Source organism: Acipenser ruthenus, chromosome 21, assembly GCF_902713425.1.
Source record: "Acipenser ruthenus chromosome 21, fAciRut3.2 maternal haplotype, whole genome shotgun sequence".
In the NCBI taxonomy this organism is placed as follows: domain Eukaryota; kingdom Metazoa; phylum Chordata; class Actinopteri; order Acipenseriformes; family Acipenseridae; genus Acipenser; species Acipenser ruthenus.
In genome coordinates, this window is record NC_081209.1 from 14,343,480 (window position 1) to 14,368,344 (window position 24,865).

The 24,865-nt window shown below is 44.8% G+C and overlaps 1 pseudogene; it reads right to left on the reverse strand.

Moving 5' to 3' along the window:
- Positions 1-1,984: 1,984 nt before the first annotated feature.
- The window catches only part of LOC117428303 (threonine--tRNA ligase 1, cytoplasmic-like), a 36,978-nt pseudogene continuing 14,097 nt past the window's right edge, over positions 1,985-24,865 (reverse strand).

Here is a 24,865-nt window from a genome sequence, read left to right on the forward strand (position 1 = left end):
TCCAGAATGCCTTGATAGTCTTGAGATTCCATTGTGCCCTGCACAGATTCAAGGCATCCTGTGCCAGGCGCAGCAAAGCAGCCCCAAAACATAACCAAGCCTCCTCCATGTTTCACTGTAGGTATGGTGTTCTTTTCTTTGAAAGCTTCATTTTTTCGTCTGTGAACATAGAGCTGATGTGACTTGCCAAAAAGCTCCAGTTTTGACTCATCTGTCCAAAGGACATTCTCCCAGAAGGATTGTGGCTTGTCAATATGCATTTTAGCAAATTCCAGTCTGGCTTTTTATGTTTTTCTTTCAAAAGTGGAGTCCATGGAGCCCGCTTTCGCTCAAAAAGCGACGGATGGTGCGATCAGAAACTGACGTACCTTCACCTTGGAGTTCAGCTTGTATCTCTTTGGCAGTTATCCTTGGCTCTTTTTCTACCATTCGCACTATCCTTCTGTTCAATCTGGGGTCGATTTTCCTCTTGCAGCCGCGCCCAGGGAGGTTGGCTACAGTTCCATGGACCTTAAACTTCTTAATAATATTTGCAACTGTTGTCACAGGAACATCAAGCTGCTTGGAGATGGTCTTGTAGCCTTTACCTTTACCATGCTTGTCTATTATTTTCTTTCTGATCTCCTCAGACAACTCTCTCCTTTGCTTTCTCTGGTCCATGTTCAATGTGGTGCACACAATGATACCAAACAGCACAGTGACTACTTTTCTCCATTTAAATAGGCTGAATGACTGATTACAAGATTGGAGACATGTGTGATACTAATTAAAGAAACTAATTAGTTTGAAATATCACTATAATCCAATTATTTATTATCTTTTCTAAGGGGTACCAACAAATGTGTCCAGGCCATTTTAGAATATCTTTGTAGAATAAGCAATAATTCATCTCTTTTCACAGCTTCTTTGCTTTATTCTATGACATACCAAAGGCATGCAAGTATACATGATAAAATAGCTTTTAATTTCATCACTTTTCAGGAGGAATGAAGCATTATTTCAATGAGCTGTAAGGGTACCAACAAATTTGAGCACGTCTGTATGTCTTGGGCTTGAAGTTTTCAGGTTTTATTTTTGATCACATCACATCCCTTTAAAATCATTTTAAGCCGACTCTGTTTCTTAATTAAACTCAGAAAAAGCTGTTAATATCAAAACAATGCCACTTGTTTTTACCTTCATATCTTGACTGAGCCTGATTCAGTTTACCTTATTTTTTATTTCTAACAGACGTGACAAATTATGTTAAATGGCTCATCACTGATCCCAATCGCATTCCATTCTTGCACTCCTAGTATATCGTTGTTCTTTTGTTATTTTCACTCGTTTAACAGAGTTACCCGGACAGATTTTCTTTTGTTATTTTCACTTGTTTAACAGAGTTACCCGGACAGATTTTCTTTTCAGCACAACATACCCGGTCCTGAGTGCCACTGATAGCACGTCCAGTATTTCAAATCTCCTTGATTGCAACAAAGAGGAGAACAAATCTTAAACCCAGTTTGTAATGAACAGCTTTCTCGTTATTAGGATGCAGAGACAGCTTAACTACCACTAATGAACATTTAAAAGGGGGGTAGAGATCTGGAAAATGAAAACCAGAAAGGTCAAGCCCTACATACTGTATGTCTATGGAGGAAAGCAGAAAAGAAGAGCAGCCCCTGAACTCTTATTCAAAGCACTTCACAGAAAACAGAAACCATCCCAAGATTTGAGTTGCTGTAAACATAATTTGAAGTTTTACCCAAGCAAAAGCAGAAATAGAGTGTTCTGTGAAAAGTGGTGAAAGTGACAGTAAAACAGGGTGACGACACCCTTATCTTCTATTCATGTCAGTTTGTTGTGAGGAAAGCATTCCGACTCTAGTTACCATTTCCCTGCGTAGTTCTCGGTGAGAATGGCGATCATCCTCTCGACTGAGCCCAGCACGGCTCTGTGAATGATGACAGGCCTCACTTTGTCATCGCTGTCCTTGCTGTGAGACACAAAGACAGAGTCCCGTCAGCACTGCACACAGCGAGCCAGGCTGAGCACGTCCTCCACGTCACAAAGCCCTTCATTCACAGCTGAAACACTCAGGGGTATCTGCAGAGACCTACATAATCCAAACATTTTCAACTAGAAGTCTCCTTATAAAAATGTCCTATAGTAAAGCATAGCACAGTGTAAAAGCATTTCAGCTATGGTAAAAGCATATCACAGTGTAAAAGCATATCAGCAATGGTAAAAGCATATCACAGTGTAAAAGCATATCAGCTATGGTAAAAGCATATCAGCTATGGTAAAAGCATATCACAGTGTAAAAGCATATCAGCTATGGTAAAAGCATATCATAGTGTAAAAGCATATCAGCTGTGGTAAAAGCATATCAGCTATGGTAAAAGCATATCACAGTGTAAAAGCATATCAGCTATGGTAAAAGCATATCAGCTGTGGTAAAAGCATATCAATGTAAAAGCATATCAGCTGTGGTAAAAGCATATCATAATGTAAAAGCATATCAGCTGTGGTAAAAGCATATCATAATGTAAAAGCATATCAGCTATGGTAAAAGCATATCACAGTGTAAAAGCATATCAGCTATGGTAAAAGCATATCAGCTGTGGTAAAAGCATATCAATGTAAAAGCATATCAGCTGTGGTAAAAGCATATCATAATGTAAAAGCATATCAGCTGTGGTAAAAGCATATCATAATGTAAAAGCATATCAGCTATGGTAAAAGCATATCACAGTGTAAAAGCATATCAGCTGTGGTAAAAGCATATCAGCTGTGGTAAAAGCATATCATAATGTAAAAGCATATCAGCTGTGGTAAAAGCATATCAGCTGTGGTAAAAGCATATCAGCTATGGTAAAAGCATATCACTGTGTAAAAGCATATCAGCTATGGTAAAAGCATATCATAATGTAAAAGCATATCATAATGTAAAAGCATATCAGCTGTGGTAAAAGCATATCATAATGTAAAAGCATATCAGCTGTGGTAAAAGCATATCAGCTGTGGTAAAAGCATATCAGCTATGGTAAAAGCATATCACTGTGTAAAAGCATATCAGCTGTGGTAAAAGCATATCACAGTGTAAAAGCATATCAGCTGTGGTAAAAGCATATCACAGTGTAAAAGCATATCAGCTGTGGTAAAAGCATATCAGCTGTGGTAAAAGCATATCATAATTTAAAGCATATCAGCTGTGGTAAAAGCATATCACAGTGTAAAAGCATATCAGCTGTGGTAAAACCATATCATAATGTAAAAGCATATCAGCTGTGGTAAAAGCATATCACAGTGTAAAAGCATATCAGCTATGGTAAAAGCATATCACAGTGTAAAAGTATATCAGCTGTGGTAAAAGCATATCACAGTGTAAAAGCATATCAGCTATGGTAAAAGCATATCACCTGTGGTAAATGCATAGTATAACCATTCCTGAAACTATCGCACAATTCTCAACACAGTTATCACAAACACTGAAACAGACTCCTCATTGCAAAACTACTCACACATTTCTCCGGTTAACACACAAAATGCAGAATTCTAAACCATTTGCAGGGTTCACTTAATGCAATTCATTCACTTTAATAGTTTAATAGTTTAAAGTTTCATAAGTGAGGGTCTTGTTTTCAGAACACATATATTTGTATGCTGCTGCTCACATTGACTGCTCATTACTTTAAATAAACATTCCACATGTGGAAATGCAAATTGCACAATTTATCAATCTATAATCAAACGTCACTCATGCATACAAGGTTGATGTTAACCCCAAAATAAATCCAAAATGGTGCTGCACCACGGAGCAGGCAGAAGGGGGGCACGTTATTTGACGTGGACAGAGGGACGATCGTAGCCGTGGTACTTGACACAGGAGACAGCCAGCTAGGGTGAGACCACAGCGTATTGCTGTAACAAATCAAATCCAAGCAACAATTGTGGACCATGTCATCAACCGTGGTGTGACCATGAAGGAAGCAGAGCTGGCAATGCAACCAAATCTGCAGCGATTAACAGCTGCATCTAGAATGTGTGCATTCCAAACTGAAAACAGGCCAGTGTGAGCAGCAGTACTTTATCAACCAGTTACATGTATTTATAGAGTCTGCAGCTTGCATGCTGATGCAGCTCCCTACTTTGTTTTATACAGTAACCATGCATGTGGATTGTACATTAGCATATCAATGTTCATTTATTGAAGGGATTAGGCTATCGGAATGTGCAAGTACGTAGAAATTGATGGAAATGCTCTTAGGACTAGTGTTAATAAGTCTGTTAGACTAATTCACAGATTTGTTTCTGGCACATACAGTATCAAGCTTTGGGGAACATCAGAGCTCAGTAGATATTGCTGAGATCTGCGCTCACTCAGTTCTGAATCACCCTTCTGAATTTACAATCATCATACTGAATCGACCATGTGTTTAGGGTCTAATGTCACTGTAATATTCATGGCGGATTCTGTAACAATACTTAGCAATTTTATTTCACAACATATCTGATGATCTTTCTGAATTGTACACAGAGAATTATGGAGCTTGCATTTCAACCCAGCCATACCTCCATGTGGATGAGGCTGGTTTCACCTTGTGGAGAAGGTGCTGCCAGGGCCGGCCCCTTATCGGACAGCGTTGCACTGTGGATGTGCCTAGCCAACGTGGAGGGAATGGCACTCTGTGCGCTGCCGTTTCTCAGAGCGCAGTCGCTGCCCACTCTCTGGTGATTGGCTCATATAATACAGAGCGACTGCTGGTCTTTCTGGACGCACTGCATGATCGCACTGTCCAACTCGTAGAAGAAAACGGGAAAGCAGAGAAGGAGCCCAACCCATGAATTTGGTTATCATTTGGGACAATGTCAGCTCATCACAGTACATGTGCAGGAATGGCACATCAGCGCTCGCGCTTCCTTACTTTCCCCTCTACTCCCCCTCTCAAGACAATCCAGGAGTTTTTCTCTTGGAAGGGGAATGTTTATGACTACAGCCCCCAGCTTCAGGCCACACTTCTCCAAGCTATGGACTTGGCTTGTTCCCACATTGGGGCAGATGCCTGCCAAGGCTGGATCCGTCAGGCCAGACGATTCTTGCCCAGGTGCCTTGCTAAGAAGAAGATCCGCTGCGACACAGATGAAACGATGTGGCCAGACCCAGCGGAGGGGCTTCATGATGCAGAATGAAAATATCATTGCAACCTTTATTATTATTGTTTGAATTAATTATAAATGAATGACTAAATACAGTGCCCATGAAATGACAGAAACATTCAAAGTTTTGTGTATACTGGTTTTCTGTTAAGCCTGTAATAAGCCTTTGAATTGCACAATCTATTTACAATTGAATGTTGTATTTTATTTTGGTTAAAGAGCCTAAATGTTTGAAGAATGTATGTAAAGCTTAGATGTTGTAAGATGTATGAATACATTTGAGATGTTTGCTTCACTTTGCAATTGGACTTGATGTTTTGCAAATGCCGTTTGTGTTAACTGTTTTAAGAATTGTGGTAATAGTATCAGTAACTGTGTTTTAGCGATTGAGAAAAACTGTAAGGGCTATCTCAATGTCTGTAATATTGAAATAAGTTTGGGATTGCATTCTCATACCACTGGGTTCGGTGCAGTCTCCACCCCCAATCACATAATGCTCACATTAAAGGAATGAGCGAGTGCCAGTTGTTAGACATTGACCTTGTATTGGTGTCAATACTGCAGGTTAAATCCACTCACTGCAGCAACAGATTCCAGACCAGCAGGGGGCTCTGTGCTTCAAAGGCTGCAATCCACTCACTGCAGCAACAGATTCCAGACCAGCAGGGGGCTCTGTGCTTCAAAGGCTGCAATCCACTCACTGCAGCAACAGATTCCAGACCAGCAGGGGGCTCTGTGCTTCAGAGGCTGCAATCCACTCACTGCAGCAACAGATTCCAGACCAGCAGGGGGCTCTGTGCTTCAGAGGCTGCAATCCACTCACTGCAGCAACAGATTCCAGACCAGCAGGGGGCTCTGTGCTTCAGAGGCTGCAATCCACTCACTGCAGCAACAGATTCCAAACCAGCAGGGGGCTCTGTGCTTCAGAGGCTGCAATCCACTCACTGCAGCAACAGATTCCAGACCAGCAGGGGGCTCTGTGCTTCAGAGGCTGCAATCCACTCACTGCAGCAACAGATTCCAGACCAGCAGGGGGCTCTGTGCTTCAGAGTTTGCAATCCACTCACTGCAGCAACCGATTCCAGACCAGCAGGGGGCTCTGTGCTTCAGAGGCTGCAATCCACTCACTGCAACAACAGATTCCAAACCAGCAGGGGGCTCTGTGCTTCAGAGGCTGCAATCCACTCACTGCAGCAACAGATTTCAGACCAGCAGGGGGCTCTGTGCTTCAGAGGCTGCAATCCACTCACTGCAGCAACAGATTCCAGACCAGCAGGGGGCTCTGTACTTCAGAGGCTGCAATCCACTTCAAGCAGCAGAAAAGGCTTTGGTTTCTCTGAGGCCTGCTCTCCTGCATTTCTATCAGCAGCAGCACTAATAGGCTGGACCGGAGGCCTGCTCTTCTCCTGGGCTGGCTTGGTTGGATCAGTAGGGTTTCTGGACATTGCTGGGGACTCCTTTGATTCTTTGTAATGATATTATATTATTATTTTTAACCAGAAGTTACCCATGGTCTTAAACCTTCCTGGGATATTTTGCCTGGACTAATCAATGACTTTGTCTATCTAAAACTTTTTTTTTAACCTTTTAAGAATACATTTGGTATTTTATTTAAATTTTAAGGATGTTTATTGTTGTTAGTTGTATTGAATATGACAATTGCTTCATCTGCGAAAATGTAAGCTCAACCAAATTCTGACAGAGAAAATATGTTCACTCGAAGAACACATATCCACCCCTCAGAGATATCAATAAGACTGAGAAATGGATTGATGACAGCTTTCATTTTGAAAATACTACATTCATAGGCCCCTCTGATCCCTCTGGTTCTGGTATAGAAGCAATCTCAGTTCTAGCAGATCCTCTGAACTCAGGGGCCCCTCTTCTACCCCAGCTGGCTTCCATGCGCCCAGGGCACGGCATGAACAAGCTGCTTGATCATCACAGCCGCTAAATAGAAATTGCTGGGTGAACGTTAGAAGGGGCTCAAAGTCTAGGGTTTCTGCACCTTCATCATGTACTATTGAGACTAGGAATAGATGTAACCCTCTTATCCACAATGAGAAACATGAAACTAGTTTCAGCAAGGTGCTCTTAGTGGGTGACTTTGTTGTTAGAGAGGTCAGCCCAGTACTTGCAAACACACAAAATGTCTCTGTTGAATGCTGTCCAGGTACTAGAGTCCTTGATGTTGCTGCACAATTGGAAATCCTGGTTGGAAACCATGGTCAAGTGTCTGGGTTGATTGTCCATGTGGGCACCAATGATACTAGAATTAGAAAATCTGAGATTCAAGGATCATTTGAAATCACTCTGTCTAAAGGCACAACAATGATGTAATAATGTAATGCTCTCTGGCCCTCTTCCTGTGGTTAGGAGGGGAAGGGAAGCCTTAGAAGAAATAGAGGAGGGGATTACTTCTATTTTTGGTACCGATTACAACTGAAGTTTTGCTGTTAGGTTCTCGACAACAACTAGAGCATGCAAACTCCCTCAAAAATGATTTGGGCAACCTGACTTCTAATATAAAAGCTGATGTGAGACACTTGGGGGTTATAATGGATTCTGATTTAAGTTTTGAGGCACGTATTCGAAAAATTATAAAATCACCTACGTAACATTGCTAAAATGAGGTCTTTTCTTTCTGTGGCTGATGCAGAGAAAGGAATCCATGCTTTCGTGGTATGAAAGGCATTCTACAAACACAATAAATAAATAAAAACAAGCAATATGTTTTAATATAATACACACAGGGGCAGGGTGTACCCCATCACAGGGATAAATAGAGGCTTCACAACAGTAGAGGCAGCAGTGTGGAGTAGTGGTTAGGGCTCTGGACTCTTGACCGGAGGGTCGTGGGTTCAATCCCAGGTGGGGGACACTGCTGCTGTACCCTTGAGCAAGGTACTTTACCTAGATTGCTCCAGTAAAAACCCAACTGTATAAATGGGTAATTGTATGTAAAAATAATAATATCTTGTAATAAGTCGCTCTGGATAAGGGCGTCTGCTAAGAAATAAATAATAATAATAATAATAATAATAATAATAATAATAATAATTTAAACCTAAACATAACAAGGTAATTCTGTGATAATATTATGGAACAATGCGATTTGCCCAGTCATTCTGTTGTTGGATTTAAATAAATGCAAAATTCCAAATGAGATCCAGTCACTCAGCTGGATCAAATATTAAAGAGCTGCTCGATGCTAGATCTCTCAACACTTGCTGTATAATGAACTCCACATGGGTCTGAAAGCAAGCCCTTACCTGCCCGCTGGTTCTTGTGCTCCCTATACTTAAGAACACAAGAACATTTATGAACGAGAGGAGGTAGTTCGGCCCATCAGAGCTCGTCTGGTTCCTAGCACCTACTTCATCTCAAAACTTTGTCAAGTCGGGTCTGAAAGGATCGAAGTGATTCTGCCTCAACAGGACTCCGTAGCCCTCACCCCTCTCTGTGTGAAGTGTCTCCTTCCCTCTGTCCAAGTGATTCTGCCTCAACAGGACTCCGTAGCCCTCACCCCTCTCTGTGTGAAGTGTCTCCTTCCCTCTGTCGAAGTGATTCTGCCTCAACAGAACTCCGTAGCCCTCACCCCTCTCTGTGTGAAGAAGCGTCTCCCTCCCTCTGTTCTATCTCCACTTGATTTCCAGTTGTGTCCTGCGGTCCTGGTTTCTGTGCTGTGTTGACAGTACTGGTTCAGGTTAACTCTGTCAACTCCTTTTCATTTGAAACACTTCAGTCATGCCCTCCTGCCCCCTCATTCATTGTTCCAGGCTGAATAGACTCAGTTCTTTCGGCCTATTTTCGTAGCTCATTCCTTTAAGCATGGTCACAATGTCCAGGACTGTACATAGTACCCTACGTGTGATCTCATTGTGGTGACCTACAGGCCCTGTTGTAATGTGTAGTTCAGACCACCCAGAAACGCTCCATTAGCGCTTCCTGAATAATTCCGACAGTGTTCCGTTACCTTAGGTCCGTAGAACGCTCTGTCCCCAGGATTCAGCTCCCATGGCTCTCCAAACTCCTTCAGACTGTTCTCCAGTTGCTATTGGAAACAAAGGAAAAAGATGGATTTCAATAAGAATGAGTGTGTCTGCTTTCCATGTCTGTGTAGTCAGGGAAATTCATTCCAATGCTGAAGCATACAGATACTAAAGAAACGTGTCCTAACTCTGTATTGGTAGCGATCCCTGAATCCCAGGAGTGTCCCGCACTTCATCTCCTGAGCTGCAGCCCATGAGGGATCTGTACTGTACTTTATTTAAAGTATTTTAACAGACTAGTGCTGAAGGACACAGCGCTGTCCATATCGTAAATCCATTACAGGCACACTCTTAACCTCTTACACCTTTTAAACCAAGACCCAAATACAAACATTTGACTATTGTATTTGTGTTTTAATACACATTTCAGTATTTAAACACAGTGGACTAGATGGTCCAAGCGTTTTACTCCTAATTTCAAACCAACTGTGACGTTTAATTTAGTGGTTTGTAAGTGCACTAAAGTGGTTCTTATCTGTTCAAACACATTTCACTTGTGCAAAAAAAACCCCAGTTAGAATAAATGGAGCAGGGATATAAAGATGTGGTATCTATAAACGGCCAGACTGAAATACAAGAAAGGGTACGCCCTGTAAAGTGTCAAGGGGCAATGAAAAGTTCAACAAGGCACAACTGGGCCAAACGGGTCAGCCCTTTTCAACTTGACATGACATCTTTACACACAATGGGCATGTATTTGTAGATCTCACATCTTTATATGGCTGGTCTGTTTATTCTAACTGCAAGGTCATATCAGGTTATTACATAGAGGTCATGATGTCAATTCATTCAAAGAAACATGGAAAAGAAATCATTACAAAAACTAATACAAGTGCTACAGAGTGCAAACGTAGTTCACCTCAAAGCCTTATAGTACGCAGAGTACATGAAAATACATCTTAATTTGCTAAGTCCAGAGCAGTTCAGAAAATCATTTGAAACGACTGGACTAGCTGTGGCAATTCCCTACAAATCCCAGACAGTCCTGTCCTGTATACTGTAGGTTCTCATTGTAGTTTTCAGTACCAATTGAAGGAAAGCAGAAGGACACATTTTGACACTGTGCACAGTGTGGCTGGGGATTGCTTTTTTATTGATAGCTCAGTAAAGTTCCAGCCAGCCGCTCTGTGGGCTGAACTGCATTTCCAAACACAGTGTCCATCTCCATGGCACAGTCTGCCACAGTGTCAGAGCAGCACCTTCTCAGCATGATCCCAGATCTGAATGTCTCCCAGAAACTTCTCCGGGCGAGTGGAGAGGCACAGCTGGAAGGAGAAGCCAAAGACTGCATAGACTGTGCGGAGGAAATCCAGACAGTCCTTCATCTCCTGCTCAATCTGCGATGAGAGAGAGAGAGAGAGAGAGAGAGAGAGAGAGAGAGAGAGAGACAGACAGACCAGAGAGAGAGAGATTGAAGTACTTTTTTTTTTTTTCAAAATAGACTTTTCAAATACAAAGCTTGATATACTTCTAAAGTTATAGCACATGAAGTGGATGGTACTTAAATATGAATATTAAATTAAATACATTTAAACAACTAGCAATATAATAGGGGCAAGTGAAGTAGCCCAGTGGAAGCAGCACAGCCCCACCTGCTCCATGGTGCAGAAGATGTGGGCGTCGTCCTGTTGAAATCGCCTCACACGGGTCAGTCCAGTCAGCGCCCCCGACAGCTCGTTCCGGTGCAGCACCCCGAAATCAGCAAAGCGCATGGGCAGCTCACGTCACGACCTCGGCCGGTGACTGAACATCAAACTGAGGAGGGGAAGAAGGTGGGGGGACAGAGGAAAGGAAGACACAGAGAGGAAGGTGGGGGACAGAGGAAAGGAAGACAGAGAGAAAGGTGGGGAGACAGAGGAAAGGAGAAGAGAAAGGAAGACACAGAGAGGAAGGTGGGAGGACAGAGGAAAGGAAGACACAGAGAGGAAGGTGGGGGACAAAGGAAAGGAGAAGAGAAAGTTAGACACAGAGAGGAAGGTGGGGGACAGAGGAAAGGAAGGCACAGAGAGGAAGGTGGGGGACAGAGGAAAGGAGAAGAGAAAGGAAGACACGGGGAGGAAGGTGGGGGACAGAGGAAAGGAGAAGAGAAAGGAAGACACGGAGAGGAAGGTGGGGGGCAGAGGAAAGGAGAAGAGAAAGGAAGACACAGAGAGGAAGGTGGGGGGACAGAGGAAAGGAAGACACAGAGAGGAAGGTGGGGGACAAAGGAAAGGAGAAGAGAAAGTTAGACACAGAGAGGAAGGTGGGGGACAGAGGAAAGGAAGGCACAGAGAGGAAGGTGGGGGACAGAGGAAAGGAGAAGAGAAAGGAAGACACGGAGAGGAAGGTGGGGGGCAGAGGAAAGGAGAAGAGAAAGGAAGACACAGAGAGGAAGGTGGGGGGACAGAGGAAAGGAAGACACAGAGAGGAAGGTGGGGGACAAAGGAAAGGAGAAGAGAAAGTTAGACACAGAGAGGAAGGTGGGGGACAGAGGAAAGGAAGGCACAGAGAGGAAGGTGGGGGACAGAGGAAAGGAGAAGAGAAAGGAAGACACGGGGAGGAAGGTGGGGGACAGAGGAAAGGAGAAGAGAAAGGAAGACACGGAGAGGAAGGTGGGGGGCAGAGGAAAGGAGAAGAGAAAGGAAGACACAGAGAGGAAGGTGGGGGGACAGAGGAAAGGAAGACACAGAGAGGAAGGTGGGGGACAGAGGAAAGGAGAAGAGAAAGGAAGACACAGAGAGGAAGGTGGGGGACAGAGGAAAGGAGAAGAGAAAGGAAGACAAAGAGAGGAAGGTGGGGGACAGAGGAAAGGTGAAGAGAAAGGAAGACACGAGCAGGAAGGTGGGGGACAGAGGAAAGGAGAAGAGAAAGGAAGACATAGGGAGGAAGGTGGGGGACAGAGGAAAGGAGAAGAGAAAGGAAGACACGAGCAGGAAGGTGGGGGACAGAAGAAAGGAGAAGAGAAATGAAGACACAGAGAGGAAGGTGGGGGACAGAAGAAAGGAGAAGAGAAAGGAAGAGGGAAGGTAGTCCAGTTCTGGATTTTAAATATATAAGTTATGTGATAACTTGTGTCCGGGGCAGTTCATGGGCTTCAGTGCGAAGGTCTCTTTCTCCACCTCGAAGGAGAACATGTTGTCGCTGTAGTGCTGCCAGTGGCCAGAGGTCTCCCACAGCTTGTAGATGTTGGGTGAGGCCACCTCCAGGAAGTCCCGCCTGTGGTACTCCTCCTGTCACACAATGACAATAATCCATTATTGTGATGTCAATGATAATCTGTTTTGATTAACAATATGTATTGTCGTCGATAAAGGTGTCCATTGCTGCCGAGAGGTTTCTCTCTCTCTCTATTCCTATAGGCAACTGATTGTTCAAAAGTGACTGATTCAAGAGAGGAGTGCTAAACTAGATGAAAGGAGTGGGTCTGAACTCTATGTGCAGCTGTCTTACCCTGATGAAGTCCATGAGTGTGTTGTAGATGAAGGCCCCCTTTGGGAGGAAGAAGCAGCTTCCAGGACTCAGATCATGGAAGAACAACAGCTCCTGCTCCTGCAGGGGCAGAGAGTCACAGAACAAGGAAGAAACATCAACCACCCCGGCATCTCAAAAACACAAGAACCATCAACCACCCCGACATCTCAAACAAGAACCATCAACCACCCCGACATCTCAAAACATCAACCACCCCAGCATCTCAAAAACACAAGAACCATCAACCACCCTGACATCTCAAACAAGAACCATCAACCACCCCGACATCTCAAAACATCAACCACCCCGGCATCTCAAAACACAAGAACCATCAACCACCCCGGCATCTCAAACAAGAACCATCAACCACCCCGGCATCTCAAACAAGAACCATCAACCACCCCGGCATCTCAAAACACAAGAACCATCAACCACCCCGGCATCTCAAAACACAAGAACCATCAACCACCCCGGCATCTCAAACACAAGAAACCATCAACCACCCCAGCATCTCAAAACAAAAAAAAACATCAACCACCCCGGCATCTCAAACACAAGAACCATCAACCACCCCGGCATCTCAAACAAGAACCATCAACCACCCCGGCATCTCAAAAACACAAGAACCATCAACCACCCCGGCATCTCAAACACAAGAAACCATCAACCACCCCGGCATCTCAAACACAAGAAACCATCAACCACCCCGGCATCTCAAAACACAAGAAACCATCAACCACCCCGGCATCTCAAACACAAGAAACCATCAACCACCCCGGCATCTCAAAACACAAGAACCATCAACCACCCCGGCATCTCAAAACATCAACCACCCCGGCATCTCAAAACACAAGAAACCATCAACCACCCCAGTATCTCAAACAAGAACCATCAACCACCCCGGCATCTCAAAACACAAGAACCATCAACCACCCCGGCATCTCAAAACATCAACCACCCCGGCATCTCAAAACACAAGAAACCATCAACCACCCCAGCATCTCAAACACAAGAAACCATCAACCACCCCCGGCATCTCAAAACACAAGAACCATCAACCACCCCGGCATCTCAAACAAGAACCATCAACCACCCCGGCATCTCAAACAAGAACCATCAACCACCCCGGCATCTCAAACACAAGAAACCATCAACCACCCCGGCATCTCAAACAAGAACCATCAACCACCCCGGCATCTCAAAACACAAGAACCATCAACCACCCCGACATCTCAAACAGTGCATTTCAGAAGAAAAAGGGCTTGCTTTCGTTTCGGGTACAATGTGTAAGGCTCTTTGTTTTCCACACTGAATTTCTTGTCCATGTCAAGATTAAAACTCAAGTATGACAGTACCATTTATGCCTGTAGGTCATATTGCCTTAATTAACATACAGACTAAGTAATCTAAGTAATACACTGTGGCAGGATAGCTGGGCGGTGACGTCAGGACAGAAGCAGGAAGGAAATACTGACACCAAAATGCAGTTTCAAAACAAAAGACGCGGCTGGCCGTCGTTTTATTTAAATACAAAAATAAATCAAAGGTTTAAACAAAAAGAAACTGTGCTCATAGAGCAAAATAAAAGGTTCAAACAGAAACAAATCTCGAACACAAAATAAATAATACAGGTCAGGCTGGGCTGTAGCCGTCACTGTTCCTGTATCTTCTTTTAGTTATGTTTTTCTCGCTCCTCGCTCTCTACTCTCGCTCCTCATACACCCACCCCCGAGTGCAGCGAGCTGCAGACTTTTATATCGTGGCCGAGGGGTTTAACTGGTTAGTAATTATTCTATTACCCCTCGGCCTTGGCTTCCCATCCACGCTACTAAACAAAACAAATTGGCTACGCCGTCATATTTATAAACAAAACAATAACACATACGGTGCTTCGCCGACAAATATAAAACCCAATAACACGGCGGTACACCGTCACAAATACAATAAATAAATCATAATAAACAAAAACAAAATAACACAGGGGCGGAGGGGGAGACCCCGTTCTAAAAATAAACAAACCCTGTACAGGGCTGCTCGCCCTGTTACATACACATTCAGTAACACGCTGGCTAGTCTCCTTTCCATGTTTTATTCTTCAAGAATCTCCTATATATGCTCCCATTCTAATACTCTTAAGTCTGAGCCAGGTTTCTTCACAATCAGATAAGCGCTTCTCTCAACGTATGTAAAGCTCTATTGTGTCACATTCGTACGTATGCCTGGCTACATTGTTTCCCTGGAGTGATTGGCATTCCCATCGGTTTGTTACCTTGCCAATTTTGCGGTGGTCGCGGTTCTTGGCTTCCTCCTGGACTCTCTCCCATTCCTTCATCATCTTAGAGTCAGGGAAGGAGATCTCATAGATGCGCTGAAGAGACTCCATGTCCACACGGCCCTCCCAGTACGTGGATGAGTTCTGAGGGGCAGAGCCAAGAACTGGGCTGCTATTTCTTTATTAACTGGACATATTTCACAAGACAACATCATCTCAAGGAGAGCACTCTCTGATCTGGGCTGTAGCGCAAGGAGGAGAAACATTCCCTGCTGATTCTGCAGGAGCACCAGAGCCACTGCTTCCTCTGGAATCCCCAGCAAAGAGCAGCAGCTGCAGGCAGGACATACATAGCGTGGGTGAGCAGGTGAGACCAGCCAAGTCGAAAGACCATTTTGTCCCATTATTTGAATGGGCTGAAGAAGCCTGTTCAGTTATTATTATTAGTTTATTTAGCAGACGCCTTTATCCAAGGCGACTTACAGAGACTAGGGTGTGTGAACTATGCATCAGCTGCAGAGTCACTTACAATTACGTCTCACCCGAAAGACGGAGCACAAGGAGGTTAAGTGACTTGCTCAGGGTCACACAATGAGTCAGTGGCTGAGGTGGGATTTGAACCGGGGACCTCCTGGTTACAAGCCCTTTTCTTTAACCACTGGACCACACAGCCTCCTCCTCAGTGCGATGCAGTTCCAGTTCTCCAGACAAGCTCACAGGGAGATACAGAGAGAAATGAGAACTCAACATTGAAGCTGCTTATCGTTTCATACAGGTAGTGGACAAAAAAATGGAAACACCTGGGTAAATGAGGGACACCAAGTATACTGAAAGCAAGGGTTTCCACACAGGTGTGGCTCATGCATTAATTAAGCAAATAACATCCCAGCATGCTTAGGGTCATGTATAAAAATGCTGGACAGGCTACAATTACGGCTAGCATGGCTGCAAGAGGAGACCTCAGTGACTTTGAAAGAGGGGTGATTGTTGGGGCGCGTTTGGCAGGAGCTTCAGTGACCAAGACAGCTCAACTTGCTGATGTTTCACGAGCAACGGTGTCTAAGGTGATGTCGGCATGGAACTGCGAGGTTAAGACATCATCAGCAAAGGGCAACAGTGGGTGGAAGCACATACTCCAGGATCGTGATATCCGTGCATTAATTCAAAGTGCAAGGCAAAACAGGCGAGCAACTGCAGATCAATTGACTGCAAATTTCAACCTGGGGCCTGAGCAGCCAGTTTCATCAAAAACGGTCCGCCGAGAACTCCACAGAGCGGGATACCATAGTGGCCCAACGCCTTATTAAGTGACTTTACATTGGTGTTTCCATTTTTTTGTCCACTACCTGTACGTGCAGGCAGATACGTCTATTCTAAATGTAGCAGGGACAGTACATTACAAATGGCTGGTTTGTTACGCTAATCAGTAACTCCTCCATTTAGATTACTACTAATAAACATTTAGAAACTCCACAAACTATAAAGTAACTCTCTCTGGTTTGTTTGCATTGCCCAATTTCCGTAAATCTCAAGCAGTTTCATTGACAATATAGTGTTAACAGTCATTTTGTATTGTTAGTTTGCTTGTGTAAGTTGCCTGTAGATTTGCACAATGTCAGATTGTCTGTAAAAGCAGTATGTTCTATGCTAATTGTACAAGTACTTTCAGGACTGCTCTGTACTTTCAGGACAGCACAGAAGCACCTAACTTTCTCTTATGTTTGCCGATTTAGTTTTTCTAACTTACTGTACTATGTACTGAAGTTCGGTTTAATCAGCAATTCTAAGGTTTTTTCTATTTTATGAAATGTAATATTTAACCTGTTTTATTCATTTTTTATTTTAATGCCCTGTCCATTGTTTCTCTCCAGTTTACTGCAGTGCAGTTGGTTTAGAACTGTACAAATGGCAAACCTAAGATTTGTGTGGGGATCCTAATTACAGGCGTTGATCAAGAAGTTCTGGTCTTGCCAGTCGATTGACAGCAATATCCTTTTTGTAACGAGGTGACCAGAACTGAACACAATATTCTAGATGAGGTCTTACTAATGCATTGTAGAGTTTTAACATTACTACCCTTGATTTAAATTCAACACTTCTCACAATATATCCAAGCATCTTGTTAGCCTTTTTTATAGCTTCCCCACATTGTCTAGATGAAGACATTTCTGAGTCAACATAAACTCCTAGGTCTTTTTCATAGTTCCCTTCTTCAATTTCAGTATCTCCCATATGATATTTATAATGCACATTTTTATTGCCCGCATGCAATACTTTACACTTTTCTCTATTAAATTTCATTTGCCATGTGTCTGCCCAATTCTGAATGCTGTCTAGATCATTTTGAATGACCTTTGCTGCTTCAACAGTGTTTGCCACTCCTCCTATTTTTGTGTCGTCTGCAAATTTAACGAGTTTGCTTACTATACCAGAATCTAAATCATTAATGTAGATTAGGAATAGCAGAGGACTACACCACTGGTTACCTCACTCCATTTTGAGGTTTCTCCTCTAATCAGTACTTTCTGTTTTCTACCTGTTAACCACTCCCTACCTGTTAACCACTCCCTTGTGTGTGAGATGCAGCTCCAGTACTGAGAGCTTTCCACAGTGCAGAGATGTTGTGTGTGAGACGCAGCTTCAGTACTGAGAGCTTTCCACAGTGCAGTGCAGAGATGTTGTGTGTGAGACGCAGCTTCAGTACTGAGAGCTTTCCACAGTGCAGTGCAGAGATGTTGTGTGTGAGATGCAGCTCCAGTACTGAGAGCTTTCCACAGTGCAGTGCAGAGATGTTGTGTGTGAGACGCAGCTCCAGTACTGAGAGCTTTCCACAGTGCAGTGCAGAGATGTTGTGTGTGAGAGGCAGCTCCAGTACTGAGAGCTTTTCAGAGTGCAGTGCAGAGATGTTGTGTGTGAGATGCAGCTCCAGTACTGAGAGCTTTCCACAGTGCAGTGCAGAGATGTTGTGTGTGAGATGCAGCTCCAGTACTGAGAGCTTTCCACAGTGCAGTGCAGAGATGTTGTGTGTGAGAGGCAGGCAGCTCCAGTACTGAGAGCTTTCCACAGTGCAGTGCAGAGATGTTGTGTGTGAGACGCAGCTTCAGTACTGAGAGCTTTCCACAGTGCAGTGCAGAGATGTTGTGTGTTAGACGCAGCTTCAGTACTGAGAGCTTTCCACAGTGCAGAGATGTTGTGTGTTAGACGCAGCTTCAGTACTGAGAGCTTTCCACAGTGCAGTGCAGAGATGTTGTGTGTTAGACGCAGCTCCAGTACTGAGAGCTTTCCACAGTGCAGTGCAGAGATGTTGTGTGTGAGACGCAGCTCCAGTACTGAGAGCTTTCCACAGTGCAGTGCAGAGATGTTGTGTGTTAGACGCAGCTTCAGTACTGAGAGCTTTCCACAGTGCAGTGCAGAGATGTTGTGTGTTAGACGCAGCTTCAGTACTGAGAGCTTTCCACAGTGCAGTGCAGAGATGTTGTGTGTTAGACGCAGCTCCAGTACTGAGAGCTTTCCACAGTGCAGTGCAGAGATGTTGTGTGTGAGACGCAGCTCCAGTACTGAGAGCTTTCCACAGTGCAGTGCAGCCCAGCTCCCTACCTTGTAGAGCTTCAAGGCCTTGATTTTTCCAGTGTGTTGGACGTGAGAGCCTCGACACAGGTTGATCAGGGGCCCGCACCTGGAGAGAGAGAGGAGCAGGTTAGTGCAGTGCACTGAGCACAGAGACATGGGTGCACAAAACTGCTTTGACACAGAGAAAATCTCTTTCCTGTATATTCTACAGGTATACTGGTATAGACAGAGCTACAGAATTCTAGTACATCTTACCTCATATGTATTCTTATTGTTTTGTAGGGCTCCTTTATGAACTAGAATTTGTTTGTGAACAAAAACAAAGCATCCCAGGGAGCGTCATTTCAGATGATGTCTTATTAGTGTGAATGGGTTGTAATTCTGAATCGATGTGGGAACGTCACATTGGAGTGTCCACAGGGTGAAAACATTACCTGTACACAGTCGTAGTTGGAGTGTTCACCTTTTCATTCAATATCCACCACTTGAACTTGTTGTACTGAAATAAAGAAATTGGACAAACTCAGCGTTTCAATTGCTGTGAGCGTACGGTCTTGTTTCTACTGCTCTCCACGCTTTGTAAATCAGGATGTGTCGTCCCTCATTATTACTGAGCCACTCTTATTAAAGGAGTGCTAAGCAAGAGTTACCAATGTGATCTGTAGCTTTGCACTTGGCAAATCTGTACCGGAACAATGGATTTTGCATTTTGAGTTTTAGCTAATGAAAGAATTGTACGTAGACCTCCTATGTGCAGACATGTTAATTTCAATAAATGACAACTGGGACGATGTGGTTAGAGTTAGAGTTAGAGTTAGGGTTAGGGTTAGAGTTAACCCCTGTCTTGTGCCACTCACTGGAATCTGGTGCTGCATACAATTAGTACAATTAGTATATAAGCAACAAAGAGTATCCACACTCAGGGTTTGTTCAATAAATTATTCTGAACTTGTATTTGTGCAACATCACTACTGGCCACCGCAGCATTGTGACAGACTGACAGACAGTACTGGCCACCCCAGCTTCGTGACAGACAGTGCTGGCCACCCCAGCTTTGTGACAGACTGACAGACAGTACTGTCCACCCCAGCCTTGTGACAGACAGTGCTGGCCACCCGAGCCTTGTGAAAGACAGTACTAGCCACCCCAGCCTTGTGACAGACAGTACTGGCCACTCCAGCCTTGTGACAGACAGTGCTGGCCACCCCAGCCTCGTGACAGACAGTGCTGGCCACCCCAGCCTCATGACAGACATTGCTGGCCACCCCAGCCTCGTGACAGACAGTGCTGGCCACCCCAGCCTCGTGACAGACAGTGCTGGCCACCCCAGCCTTGTGACAGACTGACAGACAGTGCTGGCCACCCCAGCCTTGTGACAGACAGTACTGGCCACCCGAGCCTCGTGACAGACAGTACTGGCCACCCCAGCCTTGTGACAGACTGACAGACAGAGCTGGCCACCCCAGCCTCGTGACAGACAGAGCTGGCCACCCCAGCCTCGTGACAGACAGTGCTGGCCACCCGAGCCTTGTGACAGACAGTACTGGCCACCCCAGCCTTGTGACAGACTGACAGACAGTACTGGCCACCCCAGCCTCGTGACAGACTGACAGACAGTACTGGCCACCCCAGCCTCGTGACAGACAGTGCTGGCCACCCGAGCCTTGTGACAGACAGTACTGGCCACCCCAGCCTTGTGACAGACTGACAGACAGTACTGGCCACCGCAGCATCGTGACAGACAGTGCTGGCCACCGCAGTCTTGTGACAGACAGTGCTGGCCACCCCAGCCTCGTGACAGACAGTGCTGGCCACCCCAGCCTCGTGACAGACAGTGCTGGCCACCCCAGCCTTGTGACAGACTGACAGACAGTGCTGGCCACCCCAGCCTTGTGACAGACAGTACTGGCCACCCGAGCCTCGTGACAGACAGTACTGGCCACCCGAGCCTCGTGACAGACAGTGCTGGCCACCCCAGCCTCGTGACAGACAGTGCTGGCCACCCCAGCCTCGTGACAGACAGTGCTGGTCACCCCAGCCTCGTGACAGACAGTGCTGGTCACCCCAGCCTCGTGACAGACAGTGCTGGCCAGCCCAGCCTCGTGACAGACAGTACTGGCCACCCCAGCCTCGTGACAGACAGTGCTGGCCACCCCAGCCTCGTGACAGACAGTGCTGGCCACCCCAGCCTCGTGACAGACAGTGCTGGCCACCCCAGCCTCGTGACAGACAGTGCTGGCCACCCCAGCCTTGTGACACGACAGTACTGGCCACTCGAGCCTCGTGACAGACAGTACTGGCCACACCAGCCTCGTGGCAGACAGTGCTGGCCACCCCAGCCTCGTGACAGACAGTGCTGGCCACCCTAGCCTCGTGACAGACAGTGCTGGCCACCCTAGCCTCGTGACAGACAGTACTGGCCACCGCAGCATTGTGACAGACTGACAGACAGTACTGGCCACCCCAGCCTCGTGACAGACAGTGCTGGCCACCCCAGCCTCGTGACAGACAGTGCTGGCCACCCCAGCCTCGTGACAGACAGTGCTGGCCACCCTAGCCTCGTGACAGACAGTACTGGCCACCCCAGCCTCGTGACAGACAGTACTGGCCACCGCAGCATTGTGACAGACTGACAGACAGTACTGGCCACCCCAGCCTCGTGACAGACAGTGCTGGCCACCCCAGCCTCGTGACAGACAGTACTGGCCACCGCAGCATTGTGACAGACTGACAGACAGTACTGGCCACCCCAGCCTCATGACAGACAGTACTGGCCACCGCAGCATTGTGACAGACTGACAGACAGTACTGGCCACCCCAGCCTCGTGACAGACAGTACTGGCCACCGCAGCATTGTTACAGACTGACAGACAGTGCTGGCCACCCCAGCCTCGTGACAGACAGTGCTGGCCAACCACAGCCTTGTGACACGACAGTACTGGCCACTCGAGCCTCGTGACAGACAGTACTGGCCACCCCAGCCTTGTGACAGACTGACAGACAGTGCTGGCCACCCCAGCCTCGTGACAGACAGTGCTGGCCACCCTAGCCTCGTGACAGACAGTACTGGCCACCCTAGCCTCGTGACAGACAGTACTGGCCACCGCAGCATTGTGACAGACTGACAGACAGTACTGGCCACCCCAGCTTCGTGACAGACAGTGCTGGCCACCCCAGCCTTGTGACAGACAGTGCTGGCCACCCCAGCCTTGTGACAGACTGACAGACAGTACTGGCCACCCCAGCTTTGTGACAGACAGTGCTGGCCACCCCAGCCTCGTGACAGACAGAACTGTGATTTGATTTATTCCTGTGTGTGCGTGTGTCTGAGGCGCAACAGAATGGAAGTCATTTGCAATGAACAGAATTTTGTAAGTAAACTCCATCCATGTAGAAGTCAGAGTTACAAAATCCATCATCCTGAAGATATTAAAAACAACTTCCTTAAAAACAATCCAGAAGTCCTGCTTGCTGATTTTGCTCTAAATGACTATTCCAGATCAAAACCAACCTAATCTTCTAGACAGCGCACTCTTCTGCATGGCACCTAATCACCTGTGCAGTTTCTCAAAACATCAGAAAGAGAGGCATCTGCAATGGTGGACAGATTAGTGTGTGAAGACAAGGACCCAGAAGACACTAAGAGGCTCATTCACTAAACAGGGGGAACGCGTTTTACAAGCAGTGAGCCCCTTTACTGTGTGCTTTGTACACCTGCTGCAGACAACCTAGCGTGTGGAAAAAGAACCGCGTTCGAGTCATTTAAATAGAATGAATAATGTTAATGTGTGGAAATGTATGCAAATTACATCACAAAATACCGCGAGGGAGGTATTTGATATGCAAACCATATTCACTTAAGGGTGCTAACTTTACTAGGTGCCTCAGCATGTGTTAAAAGTACCACTTCTTGAAATAAGGCGGTGTCACAGAACCAGCAGAAGAGCTGTACGTGGAGCTGGACTCGTACATCCTCACACAGTCCAGGATATTTGAAGATTACCAGGCAGGTGTATAGGACTATCTATATAGGCGGGACGGACTGCACTTAAACAAAAAGGGAACCAATCTACTCAGAGAAAGGTTCCTTGAGGAGGTCCAGAAGCATTTAAACTAGAAAGGAAGGGGGGAGAAAACAAAAAAAACAGGAAGCAGACCACATCAAAACAAGGGCAACAACTCAGGTAAGACAGCTATTAAATGTATTTATCTTAATGCTAGAAGTCTCAGAAACAAAATGTTAGAACTTGAAGCTGCTGCACTAACAAGTAACTACGATGTGATAGCTGTTACAGAAACTTGATTGTCAGAGTGATGGAGACGAATATAATATTAGTGAGTACACACAGTATAGGAAAGACAGGCAGGACAGAAGAGGTGGAGGGGTAGCGCTATACATAAGAAATAGTCTTGAAGCCCAGGTGTTAAATCTGGACAAAGAAAACAATGCAGAATCAATATGGGTCAGAATAATGGACACAAATTCAAAGGGCATAATAATAGGAGCATGCTATAGACTGCCAAATTCAGACGCCGAGCAAAATAATCTGTTGTACAATGACATTCGAAATGCGTGTAGAAAAGGAGAAGCCATACTAATGGGGGATTTCAACTTCCCCCATATAAAATGGGAAAACCCAGTGGGGAGCACGACGGACGAAATTGAAATGGTAGAAATGACAAATGACTCCTTCCTAACGCAATTTGTCAAGGCACCGACTAGAGGGGAGGCATGCCTTGATTTAGTCTTTTCAAATAACGAAGACAGAATAACTAAAACAGAGGTCAGAGAGCCATTGGCAAACCTAGACCACAACATGGTCTCATTTGAAGTGATTTTTAAAACCGTAAAAGTAATGACTAAAGCTAAGGTTTACAATTTTAGAAAAGCAAACTATGAAGGTATGAAACAGAGACTAACAGAAGTAGATTGGAGTAAAATAGAGAAAACATCCTCCAAAAAAGGATGGCTGTTTTTTAAAAATGTAGTACTAGAGGCGCAAAACAATTGCATCCCAAAAGGCAGACAAATCTAAATCTAAAACAAAATGGCCAAAATGGTTTAATAGATCAATTAAAAAAAATATTCAGCGAAAAAAGGCACTTTACAGAGCGTTAAAAGGGACCAAAAACAAAGTACACAGAAAGAGTACTTGGAACTGCAAACACAAGTCCAAAAGGAAGTCAGAAGAGAGAGATAGAAATCAATATTGCTAAGGGAGCTAAAACCAATTCCCAAATGTTTTTCCAATATTATAACAGCAAGAGAACATTCAAAGAGGAGGTTAAATGTCTAAGAGACACAAATGGCAAAATCATAGACTAAGAAAAAAAAAATAGCAAATATATTAAATAATTACTTTTCACAGCTTTTTACAAAGGAGGACACAGACAAAATGCCCCACATGTCGACCTGTTCCTATCCAGTTTTAAATAACTTTAGCATAACAGAGGCAGAAGTGTTAAAGGGACTAGGAGCTCTTAAAATAAACAAATCCCCTGGGCCGGATGAGATCCTCCCAACAGTACTCAAAGAAATGAAAGAAGTTATTTACAAACTGCTAACCGCTAACAGTCTCTTGACACAGGGGTTGTACCGACAGACTGGAAAATAGCAAACGTAATACCGATCCACAAAAAGGGAGACAAAATCGAACCAGGTAACTACAGACCAATAAGCCTGACTTCTATTATATGGAAACTTATGGAAACTATAATAAAATCCAAAATGGAAAATTGCCTATATGGTAACAATATCCTGAGAGACAGTCAGCATGGTTTTAGAAAAGGGAGATCATGTCTAACTAACCTGCTTGATTTTTTTGAGGATGCAACATCGACGATGGATAAAGCATAAGACATGGTTTATTTAGATTTCCAGAAATCTTTTGACAAAGTCCCGCATAAAGGATTAATTCTCAAACTGAATGCAGTAGGGATTCAAGGAAATGCATGTACATGGAATAGGGAGTGGTTAACATGTAGAAAACAGAAAGTACTGGTTAGAGGAGAAACCTCAAAATGGAGTGAGGTAACCAGTGGTGTACCACAGGGATCAGTATTAGGTCCTCTTCTATTCCTAATCTACATTAATGATTTAGATTATGGTATAGTAAGCAAACTCGTTAAATTTGCAGACAACGCAAAAATAGGAGGAGTGGCAAACACTGTTGCAGCAGCAAAGGTCATTCAAAATGATCTAGACAGCATTCAGAACTGGGCAGACACATGGCAAATGACATTTAATAGAGAAAAGTGTAAAGTACTGCATGCAGGCAATAAAAATGTGCATTATAAATATCATATGGGAGATACTGAAATTGAAGAAGGGATCTATGAAAAAGACCTAGTAGTTTATGCTGACTCAGAAATGTCTTCATCT